This window comes from Amphiura filiformis, unplaced genomic scaffold (genome assembly GCF_039555335.1).
Source record: "Amphiura filiformis unplaced genomic scaffold, Afil_fr2py scaffold_75, whole genome shotgun sequence".
In the NCBI taxonomy this organism is placed as follows: Eukaryota; Metazoa; Echinodermata; class Ophiuroidea; order Amphilepidida; family Amphiuridae; genus Amphiura; species Amphiura filiformis.
Genome location: NW_027305539.1, coordinates 299,464 through 312,686, shown reverse-complemented (window position 1 = coordinate 312,686; position 13,223 = coordinate 299,464).

Below are 13,223 nucleotides of genomic sequence, written 5' to 3'. Positions count from 1 at the left end.
TAGTGCGGACTCTCTTCAGTCGCAAACCAACAAAATTCGTGCTATTTTGGCGTTCTTGCAAAAGAAATCTCGTGAATCGAGTGCCCTCTCAACAATATCCCTAGATGTTTGCCAATAATGACACACTCTAGAAACGCCAACATAAATCACCCAACAGCTTCATTTTAAGAATTATTTCAGTATCCAAATCAATAGGAACAGAAAGAGTATGGTCTACACATTCCAGGAAAATGTTTTATTTGTTTCTTCCGCCATTCTATATTCCCTAAAATTATCACCTTTTTTCTCCAAAATCCTATGTAAATGATTCTCACGCACGCTACGCAGAAATTATGTGCGATAAATCATACAAATTTGCCACAATTTTACATCACTTTAGACAGTATTGCAATATCTTGATGATTTTTAGGCATTTTGAACGGCAACTTGAGTATTTTCAGAAATCAAATATCGCGCCAAGGGGATGACACTCTTATTCACGCATTCATTTACAACGCAAACTTGTATCGAATCCCGGTGGTTTGCGACCAATGAAATGTCCGCACCCCTGGATTTATTAATCCCTGGTATGAATTATGTATTAGATTTGTCAAGGCAATAACCACGATCCGTTTTGTAATAATATAAAAGCACTTGCAATAGAATCCCGCTGAGTTCAATGAACTGCGCCCTGAAACCGATGGAGAAGTGCCCCATAAAGAAGCTATCCCATTGACCTCTACAATGTTCAACACAAAGTGAACGATGTTATAACTTGGAGGGCTAACAAACCAACACCGCCAAATTCGACTGACGTGTGTACAACGTGGGATGCTATGAGGAAATTGAATACTCGTTGTCTGATCATGCATGTGTGTTTATGGTTCGGATAGCGGTTACTTAGCAACTCTCATTCCGCCTTGGGTTTATTGAATACACTCTATATAAAGTCATCAATATGTCGTTTCCAGTCCTTGGCTGAACTATTGGGTTCAGCTATTAATTTTTTAATAATTCTGTTACCCCATAGCATTAAAAACTAGTATTTTGATAATTAAAATAGCTGGATGCGGTATGCAGCTGACTGGGGTGGTTACGGGTCGTTAAAACCACTAGAACCACAAACCGCGAAATATGGATATCCAACTAGTTTGCCCCGCATGGTTACAAAGAACCGCTAACCGCGAAATATGGATATCCAACTAATTTTTGCCCCGCAGGGTTATAAAGAACCGCTAACCGCGAAATATGGATATCCAACTAGTTTGCCCTCGGAGCTTCAAAAACCACTCACCCCGAAATATGGATATCCAACTAGTTTGCCCTGCAGGGCTACAAAGCACCATTAACCGCGAAATATGGATATCCAACTAGTTCACCTCGCATGGCTACAAAGAACCACTTAGCGCGCAATATTATTTTAACTCAAAAAAGAATTTATATCTACCAAAAAACGTTTCAAAACGTAAAAAGCGGCCAAAGTTTAAAATCTTTCCTGTGTGGCTTTCACCCTTTTTTAAACTTGGTCCCATTTATGAAAGTTTTTAAAGACCCATACGAAGTCATCTATAGGCTACTTGTTGGTTTTCTTAGTTGTCAATGTTTATTTTGTAGAGCAAATGAATTAATGTTCGTGCGTAATTGAAGTTTTTTCTGTATAGACGTTATAATGTATTTTGTAGCAAATACTCACTTTGTTAAATTCTTCATCGTCATGTGCGATTCTGCGCCTTATGTACAGATGTAGGGCCTATATGTAGCAGGTTGACACACAGTCAATTTGCTAAGTATATATAATACTCTACTACTCTTTATGATCACGCAATAATAAAACATAAACCTTGAAATGTTTTTGATAATACATACGGTAGCCTACGTCATATTGCACCGCTTTCGAACAGTCTTAAACCTATAAGAGTACATTGTTGCATGTAAAAATTAGGACTCATTCTTCATGTTAATACTACTTTACTAAATGGGACCAAGTTTAAAAAAGGGTGAAAAGCCACACAGGAAAGATTTTTTAAACTTTGGCCGCTTTTTACGTTTTGAAACGTTTTTTGGTAGATATCACTTACGCGTATAAGGATACCGTATAAACACCGTACACTACTATAAATACGCTCTATCAGCGTGTTTATAGTGGGAGCAGATGTACGAGGATGTATAAAGACATTCCCACAATCCAATGGTGTTTATGAACGTGGTATGTCTGGCTTTTGTACACATGTGGTACAGTTGACCATACCTTGCATTAGTAGTGTGTATAAATATCTGGTGTTTTCATCATCCTTTATTTAACATTCAAAACATTAATGCAGTAGAACGGAAAATATGCGATTGTATTTCAAACTTACCAGTATGGGTGCAACTTTGACCTCCCCAATTTTGATTCGTGTTACCATCGATGGCCCGTGAAGGTAATCCACCATATCTTGTTGTGCTTTGATTGGCTACTTTACCAAAAAGTGGATACGGTATTGTACACTGATAAGTGATAAGATCTGTTTATTTTCGAATTTCAAACATGCGGAGAATGAATGGTTAAGGATACACAATCTATTGTTGGTCGAGCAGCCAAAAACTCGATTTTAATTATCAAAATCAATATATTATTGAAGAATAACACTTTGATGTTTTGCAAAAGTTCATTCTACATATCATATACTTTGAAAGCTTGCTTGATTTATTGTTGTGAATAAGTTATGTACGTTTTACAAAAGTGTTGTTGTTTCAGCCCTCTTTACAACATAACTCAAGAACCACAGGACCTACACAAGTATATTATGTGATATCTGAATTCTTCTACACATTCGCTATGAAATGATCAATACAATTTTTGCCAAAGCTCACTACCATTCGCAACATGCTGTGAACTACCAAATCGCAACAGTTTAAAATAGTTGCTAACCTTAAAATAGATCTTATATTGTATTGTGTTGTAAACTTTCATCATTCTTTTGTCTACGTGTAAGACGGGTGTTGGAATACAGTTAAAGGTTTCCACCAAAACACTTTAAAAAAAAAAATTCCACATTGCAGACACTATTCGATGTCATGGACATGACACTTGGGTTGAATAAAAGCGAAAAATATACAAATTACCCAATTTTGCATATTTAATTGGCGGCCATCTTGGATTGTTTAGATGTCGGATTTCAAAATAGCCCTGGTACAGAGCGATGCATGATAGAAGCCTCATTATTTAAAAAAATGAAAGATAAAAAGGAAACTTCAAAAATGATGTAGTTAGATTTTTGATAAAACATTCCATTTTCTTAGAAAAAGGTAAAATCAAATTATAGAAAGCGCTATTAGTGCAAAAATCCATGCTTCTCTTTATTTTCGCTTTAATTAAAAAACGGAATATTTTATCAAAAATCTAACTTCACCATTTTTTTAAGTTTGCTAGTATTTTAAGTAGTATTTAACAGAACTAGTTCGTTAATGAAATTTGACCCCAAATCTATGTTTCAGTTTCAGTAGATACCCAATAGATGCATTTACCTGTTCACGGTCAAGGACACCACTTTTTAGCGTGTCACCACTGAATGACCCACATTTTCTTGGATCCCCATAAATGATCCCCTTTATTCGACAAAAATCGCCACTGATATACTCCTAGTTTTGTACTCCGGTAGGCACTTTCATATTCAAGTGCCCTCCGGGATATACACGCTATTATTTTTTGTTTATAAATACTTTGGTGGGGGGAGGTGGAGAAGTTGGAACCTCGGACATAAAACAATTTCTGATCCCCCCTAAAAAGGGTGGGTTTTTTGATCCCCTTTTTATGGTCTAAAATTTTTTTGATCCCCCTTCGTGTCCTAAAAAAGAAACCAAAATATGTTATTAACTCATTAGCTAACAATTACCGTTTGGAGTTATTACTCATTGGAGTCATAGAGTTACACCCAAATTGTAAAGTGCGCAAATGTTGTTGATTTGAGAGTACACAATTGAAATACTTAACCAGCAAAAAATACCAAAGTATTTATGAACACTCCCTTAATACTTCTTTCTATACATTGTACCTGAATATAACCCGACCGACCCTATTATTAGGCCCGAGCCTACACTTTTTTTTTTTTACTTAAAAAAATAAAAAACGATCGACCGACCCTAAAACAAGCAAAACCTTAATTTTTTTCGCCAAAAATACGACGGTGCTCCTCGAAAAAAAACCCGGAATCTTACTCAACCCGGAAGTACCAAACCAGTGTTCGTCATGGCAGCCTCCGCGGCCCGGCTACGCTGACGGCTATTCTGTTTCTGTGGTTAAATCTGGTTCAAAAACAATATTCCAATCGATTAGATGGGTGGAATTACACGTTTTGGTCGGAGACTTTGCGCAGGAACTGTGTGATGAATTCCAACACGGATATGTTGTAGCGAGGGACGATTTGACTTGCGGTGGCTTGTGGGCGCGCGGTCCCTATCGAGACATGCAATTGATCGAGCCAATGCAAACCGTACAGGACCTTTCATACCGACATCTGGTATGCAGTTTTAGGTGCAAAGAGTATTATATTTAAGACTCATACTGGTGGGTACTTCTAACAAAGGAATGTTTTAACTCGTTCAACATTGTTAAAAACAACAAAAAAAAAAAAAAAAAAAAACCCTACCTACCTACCCTATTTTTGAACAGCCCATTACGCCAACATAACACTTTTTTTGGCCTAAGTGTATGTGTATGTATAATATAAACACATGTGTATATACCTACCATCATCAGCTCTTATATTAACGTGATTAATGATAAGCATCATGATTAGATATGGGGGTAAATTCATGTTGATTACGTATTAAGCTGCGATAGCCCAACCCTGTTATGGTAAACAAAAAACACCGACATTAAGATGCAGCACGAGTTAGGGGAAGCAAGTAATGAGGAAATAAATCCTATTTTGTCCTCACTTTTGATTTCTTACGCTGTAGAGTATTTTTGTGAAAAAAAAAAAGAGTATTTTCTTCATCACTTTTAATTTTTTTATTTCTTATGTTTTATATTATTTTGTGATGAAAAGGTGAGGATTTTTTTAACTTTGCAAATTTGTGATTGCTTATTTTAATTTTGCGATGAAAACAATGATGATTCTTTCTCACTTAACAAATTTGTGATTTCTTATACTTTTGTTGCATAATATTTTATTTATTTTTTGAGGCAAAAGGAAAAGAGTCAGAATTTTTTTCCTCACTTCATAAAATGTTTTTTTCAAACCTTTGCAAATACAAATATCCAACTAAAAACCCAGTTGGACTATAATTGTATTATTATGGTAGGCCCTATAAAAACGTTTAAAAATTCTAAAAAAGTATAGGATGATGTGAAAAAACGAAAACCACCAACAGCACCTGCACCAACACTACAACCAACAACAACACTAACCCGAGGTGCTCGCATATGTAAGGCATACGGGGATGTACCGCTCCAACGGAGCCCGTTTAACAACTTGAGAAATCCTTGAGAAATATTTTGAAGAAAAAAAACAATCCTTAGATATGGGTCTCCTTTTAAAGAACGTCCACGCTACGCCCGAAAACACATTATTTTAAAGCCATTTAGAGCGACGCCTTCAATTTTTCTCTAATTTCTTAGTACTTTTTGCATGATTGTAATGCCCAGTGGTGTAAATAGCACGTGAAGGACTTTAAGTACAGTAACATTTAAGTTTTTATATTAAATCTTGAGATCTCCGGTTTTATTCAGATTTCACCGATCGAGTGTCGACGGCTAAACACATCGTGTGCGTGTGTATCATTGAATCAGTAACTGTGTGCATATCGCTATTCGTCTTACGTATGTGTATCGCTATTATCGTCTTACTACATCCCAGTTACCGTTTTACCTCATTTGTTTGGCTCGAAATTAAAAGGGAACAATGTGATCAGTGAAAACTAACATTTAAAGCTATAATGTGTGATTTGCTCCACAGCAACGCCCTCAAATTTTTTTCGAATTTCTACTTTTTGCACCATTGTAATGGCCATTGGTGTACATAAATGCTCTGTGGCAGACTATAAGCCTGAAGTGCTTTAATTTATACAGTAAAATTTAACATTTATAATAAAACCGGGTCTCCTCGGTTTTATTATGAGCTCACCGATCGAGTGCCTAATAAATACATCGCCTGCTTGTGTATATTGAATCATTAATCAGTGACGTACCGTATAAACTGTATGTATATCGTTATTCGTAGTACGTCTTGTTTGTACATCCCATCAGCTGCGTGTAGCTTCGCCACTAATCATGATAAATAATACGATTGGCGAGATTATACACGCTTTGTAGGCGCTGTACGTCGACTAGACGCATAAACTGTGTGTATATCGCTATTTGTCTTATACGTCTTGTTTGAATCCCATCAGCTGCGTGAAGCTCCCGATAAGCATGATAATAATAATCGGCGAGCTAAATAAATGCATTGTAGGCGCTGGAATGAAATTTTCTTCGTTTTACCTCATTTGTTTGGCTCGATATTATAAAAAGGGGACAATGCGATCGGTGAAAACTAACATTTAAATGGTAATCTATTTTTTATGCAAATCACACATGATTGCTTTAAATAGGAATCTATACTTTATGCAAATCACAATTGCTTTAACTATTTTAAAGCTCAAATCCTAATATGGGTTCCTATTTTCGAAAAACCCTTAGATATGGGTACTTGTTATCGGTCTTAGAAATGTAAAGCATGGTAAGGGTTCGGAAGCTAACACATAATAAAAATTCCCTTTAAAAGGGAAGGCCAGCCTCAATGCAGAAGAGGTATTGTAAATAGTTTGTGTCACCGTAAAAGTCATTTTTTAGGATCACGCTTACATCCATGTTACATGACAGTTCACCAAACCATCAATGGTGAGAACATGCACACTGAAATAGCAAAAAACATTAACTCCTATAACTCCTGTCAACTCTTTAATTCATTACTCCAAATTGTTCTGTATTTTTGTCTTTACTGCTTTTTTATACCCATGCTTATTATTAAAATCAAGAAATACACTGCAGTTGTTAGTTAATTCGCTATGTAAACTCAACTTACATGCACATTTTATTTTAAAATGATTTTATATTATTTCGCAATGTATAGTTAACTATAAAGTAGATAGTGGCAAGCACATGATAAAGGACTGATCATTCACTACAATCTTCACTTTTAAACTGTATTTTTTGAATGTGTTGATTGTTAGTCCGAAACTCCTGCAAAGCTATGGACATGGCATCTTACCTACTCCATTCTGTAATAGTCTGCATTGTGTGTTTTCTCAGTCTTCAATCATTTTGTTGAATGTAATTTTATGAATCAAATAAAAAGATAGAAATTGGCCTCACTTTAGTTATGTGTCATTTTACAGTATTTATAATTTATAAAGTAAGACAATAATTTATTTATTTTCTATAAGTGCATGTCAAAATATGGGATATATTGTTCAATATTATAGCTAGCCCCTAAAAACTTTATCTTCAATCGAATTTTTCCCGTTGAAAAGACAAAACTGATGTTAAAGATAGCAATAATATCATCAATAACATTTTGAGTCAATTTTATCCATAAAACGATACAGGATAGGATAGATTACTTTGACTTCAATGTGGTCCATATAATGAAGATTTTGATTCTACAACATTATTAGATCTGTTATCAACATATCAATTATGCACTCACAGGCAACCAAACATCATGCTATGCACAGTAGTCCACTGATATGACCTCGTGATCATTCCCCCGCTTTGACCATGTCATTTTTTTGATATGCTGATTGCTGAACAAGTTTATGTTTATATGTGTAGGCCTAAGCTATGATAACTTTTTAAGTCATAATTAATTCAAACATAACTTTGGCAATACTCAATCGTTTTCGTTCGTTGAAATGGCAAAACATACTTTCTTTTCCTTGCAAATCGAATTAGCAGACAACAAAAACATTTCCACCACGAGAAGTAAAAAAAATAATTCATACCAATAGAAGAAGGCTATAATCTTAGCTAATCTTTAGTGTACACAAACCCCATCTCAGAATTAGGTACCAGCCCTATGGGCTGGCGAAAACCCGTCGAAAAATAATCCCAAGGACCCTCCCCGGATACTAACAGCCGCTGTTAGCATGCAACAACAAAACACACCACGAAGACAACAGTAACATTGGTTACAAAACTACAACTATATACAATAGCTCTATCTTACCTTCAAATATGATATGAAAAGTTCTTGTTCGGTAGCGAAGACGTATTTTAATAAAACAGATTCTTATTCATCTGGTACATGACTCAATGACTCTTTAATACAATAAATTGCTTTATACCAACACGTATACCTCAGTATTTCTTTTTACTAATCAAACGTAATGAGAGGAATTCATCGAGATACATTTATATAACATTCACTGATTAATACAAAATATAACTCGCTGATAGAGTACCGAAGTGTGACGTCATATATTTTCTTTTTTGCATTTCAGCATTTTCATGACCATATTTCAGTAGAACATGATGAAAAACATCCACAGTCCAAATTTGATGGGAATCGGATCATGAGGGCCCGAGATATGGCCGCATGAATACCTAATTAGCCCCATCAGTGTAAATTGGCCTGGTTCATAGCTGTTTGGAACCAGGCCAATATACACTGATTTCAACGGGGCTAATTAGGTATTCATGCGGCCATATCTCGGGCCATCATGATCCGATTCCCACCAAATTTGGACTGTGGATGTTTTTCATCATGCTCCACCGATATACATTCAAAACGCTGAAATGAAAAAAAAGTTTTCTGTGACGTCATCACTTCGGTACTCTATAGAGGATTACCGTTGTCACGTGATACCAACACAAAAGCAGCACATTTGCGTAAATAGACAATCTGAAGTACCACGCTTTTAGTTAATAAACTAAAGTCGTATGCAGACTCCGAGTATTGTACGTAAAATATTGTATGTAACCTATTATAATAGCTTATAATCCATTATATGCGCGCATGTTTAGCGAGCAGGGAGATATTATACGGAACGCACCTTGCATTGGCTGGCGACATGGAGGAAAATGGATATGCATAATCAGCTATATTGTTTTATACTTTCTAGGCATGTTATAAAAAGCAACTCCTAAGTATAAGTTAGATTAATAAAAGTCCTTTTTTCCTGACGAAACAAGTCTGAATACGACTTGAAACTATGGGCGACACAGGTATGACATTTTGAACACTTCATCGGAGAATGTGCCATTCATCAGTTCGCACCAAAATATACTCGTGCGGTAGATTCTTTTCATGCTCATCCATCTGTATAGAAACGGCCTTGGAGTACTGTGAAATATGGAAAGATTTGAGCAAACCTCGAAATCTCAGTATAAAAGCTACGGATAACAATGACCAACTTTAAAAAGAGCCAACGCCCTTTATATCAAGTTAGTTGATACCTGGTTTCTCATGTCCAATGATAAACTAGAATTGGTACCATTTTTTCTTCCCACGAGGGGTCGAAGGTCATAATGGGGACAAAATTTAAAATTAGATCTATCATAATTGTGTTGCAATATACATCAAACTGTTACCCTCATTGCTAGGAATAAAAAAAGGTAAATTGCCATATTGTGCTAGGGTGCTTAGTTCAGGAGCTAAATAGTTTGTCGAATGTCTATATCTCATGCCAAATATCAAATTAATATTATTAATCAAATATCCCCGGAGGGGGTTCTTCCTGGTTGAAGGTATACGGGGATGTGCCACGGTTTTGGGGTCCCTTTTCAGCGATTTTGGTATATCGATGGTATGGGTGGGTTTTCAGTAGAGACCAATGCACCCAATTGGGCGGATTTTGGCAAAAGTGCCCTTAAAGCGCCCAATTATGGCAAATTTGGGTGCCTTTTCTTGCAAATTGGTATACTGATGGGTAGCAAAAACAGCAAAAAGTAGGTATAGAGAAAATCAGCATCCGAAAGTCTGCGTGGCACACCCCCGTACAAAATCTTTTGAAGAACCCCACCGGGCAAATATCACGGAGGTCAAAATTTCAAAATGCACCAATTCAATCGTAACATGTCTTATTAGGCCTACTCTTTTCGGCAATTTGGCAAACGAAATAGGAAGATAATTTGCTTGAGAAATGTATAACCTCACAATAGGATGAAATTATGGGTCAAATGTTATGCATACGACATATTTCTATTGGACTTTAGCTGCATTAACTCTGAAGGGGATATGACAATACAAATATTGCACCAGAATTGTGAATTAAGAATGTGGTAAGATTTCTTAAGCATGTTAAGTTTAGGGGAGTATAAACTTGAGACCAGTTTTGATGAAGGACCATTTAAAAAAAATTACCTCTGTATACATTTTTGATATTTTGATTGGTGATGTCACATTGTGCAACTTTGTTGCTATGCCAATTATTCCCTGTAACTCAAAACACAATACAACATGAACATCTTTGAAGAACATGTGGTCGGCATACAGAAGAAGTCAAACATAAAAATTTATCTTGTATCTTAACAGCTAAATACAGATTATTCCAGAAATGAATATTATTTTTTACCATAAGACATTATTAACCTTTTAGACAATTAATGCCTCTACTGCTAACTAAAAAGTTCGGTCGTTTCATTCATTGAGAGCACTCGTGGTAATTTATAGATAAGAAAGGTATGTTGGAAGGAACATTAATGTGACCCGGCAGCACAAATGAGCCGTAAATTCCCTAAATTGTATTCTGAGTTACGGTGTAAAATGTGTGCGAAGGTCATATTCATCGGTAACTTAAGCTGGCCCGACATCCGTCTTATTTTGATAGTCAAAAACTAATCAATAATCGTATTGTTGAAGTGGATAATAAGCTTCTACCTTAGATGGCTATAGAACTTTTAATAGCTCTGGTCTTTGTTTGCTTTTGCTAAATCCTGTTCAAGTGGTGGGTTACCAGGCATTGTATTTTGTACAGGTATGCATAACCAACCATTAACAATGAGAGAACTTTCTTAAACCTCGTTGACTTGGGGATGATTTGAAATGACCGCCCATTATGACTGTTTGATATTTATTGCCAGCAATGTGGAAAAAGAGACACATGTAAAAACGTAAAAAGCTATAATTTTGTTGAAGGAGCAAAGTTTAACAAACCATAACCCCGCTTCTGGATATCGTTTGAAGTCAAATGATATACCATTTTTAAGTTTATGATGTTTATTTTTTAAACACGAAATAAAACAAAATTGACCAGGGGAGGAATTTACGGCTCATTCGCCGTGGACGGTCACATTTCACCCTTACAAGCAGGGTTCGATTTAGGTGATGTTCTTATGATATTGGCATATATCTTTACATTGTAAAAAATTGCAATACAAGCTGAAATTTGTGTAGCAGGTTGTCTAAAATGGGGAGCATTTTGCACTGCTACATTTATATCCGTTAAATCGAACACTGCTTACAAGACAAGATACATACTTGGTGCATACGCACCAATATGAACCTCGCACCAATCGATCCGTGTTCAACGTTACATAGTGACGTATATTTTATGCACTGGAGAAATAGGTAACCCTGAAAATAGGGACCGATTGACCAATGATCGTGCAGATACGCGACCACTGAGTATTTGTTCCTTATGAGGAATAAATGTTTAAATTCTTCCTCTATCATTAATGATATATTATGCTTAAAATGAGACCTGTATTTAATCTGTTTATTTTACTATTAATATGGTGATATTTGATGATATTGATTATTGAATATTATCATATCATGCCTTCCATAGTTTTTTGAACATTCCGCTTCCTCTATCTCCGCCATAGCACATTATCAGGAACATTACGTCCCGGGCGCGAATTTTTTTTCCGTAGTTAACATTTGAATAGGAGAAACTTATAATACATAATGTATAGTATTACATGTATTATGAGGCTAGATTCCACATGCCATTATTACTAAGTATTTCTTCTTACTTAACAAAAAGAAACGAACTATATTATATTTAAAATTCTACCAAGGATTGACCGGGGTTCGAACCAACAACCTAGCGATCCATAGTCAGACGCTATACCACTATGCTACGAGTAGTTCTGCCAGAAAGCCGTCTTTCTATCATACTTGTTGATTACGGAATAAAGCGTATATACACGATATACTATATTACTAGTTAATACGTATATAGGCCCTATCTCCGATCAATATTGAACCCTAACCCTAACCCTAAGACCCTAACCCTAACCCTAACCCTAAACCTAACCCTAACCCTAACCCTAAGACCCTAACCCTAACCCTAATAGGCGGGACACCACGTATACAGTTGCTTAAACGGGCTCCCTATTTAAATGTTAACTACGGTAAAATAGTTCGCGTCCCGGGCATTACGTTCTGTTAGGTCAGTTCAAGACACGTACATGCCACGACCATGTGACTTTTGATACTGACATCATAATCGCGTAAAACGTCATAGGGGCATCGGTTAGAACATTTTCCTGGCGTATTGAGCTAACTCCTCAGCTACTTGGTTTTTCACAATATGATAGTAATGGAAAGAAACGACCAAATGTTCGCCGTTTTTCGTCATTTAATTTTTTTTAAACGACGACATAAACATGCATCAACTCTTACACAGGTCAGTCTCTTACACAGCGCATGCATGATCGCGCATTGAGTGTATGACTGACTTCATTTGCGCAAACGTGTGGCTTACCCTATAGTGTATTACTCGAGAATCATTGGCATTCCTGACAATATTCATACTGATAAGGTTGCTCTGTATGAGTTCCGAACTTCTGCTGCGTCATTTGTGCAAATCATTTCTGGCAATATTCACACTGCGTTCTTTCGTATGAGTGTTAATGCGAGTTTTAAGAGACGAATTTCTGACAAAACTCACACAGATAAGGTTTCCTCTTTCGTACAGGTATGAGTGTTAAAAGATGTCTTCCAAGAGTATTGTTTCGTGAGAAGGATTTCTGAAAATACCCAGTGGAATACTGACAATACTCCGCTTCACACTCCACTTAACAATAGAAGCAAAAGTAATTTTAATAAATTGTACAACTTTATCCAACTTTGAACAAAAAATAGCATTATTTTGTAGCAGTATTTCTCCAGTTTCCAGCCTTGAATAACAAGTAATTTAGGGCTTATAACTTCTTCTTTTTACAATTTTTGTAAAAAAAAAAAAAAAAAAAAAAAAATCGGTTACCCGGATTTCCGCTCGAAAATTCAACCGGGTACCCGAGTACATAATTACCCGTTAGTTGAAAACCCTATGTC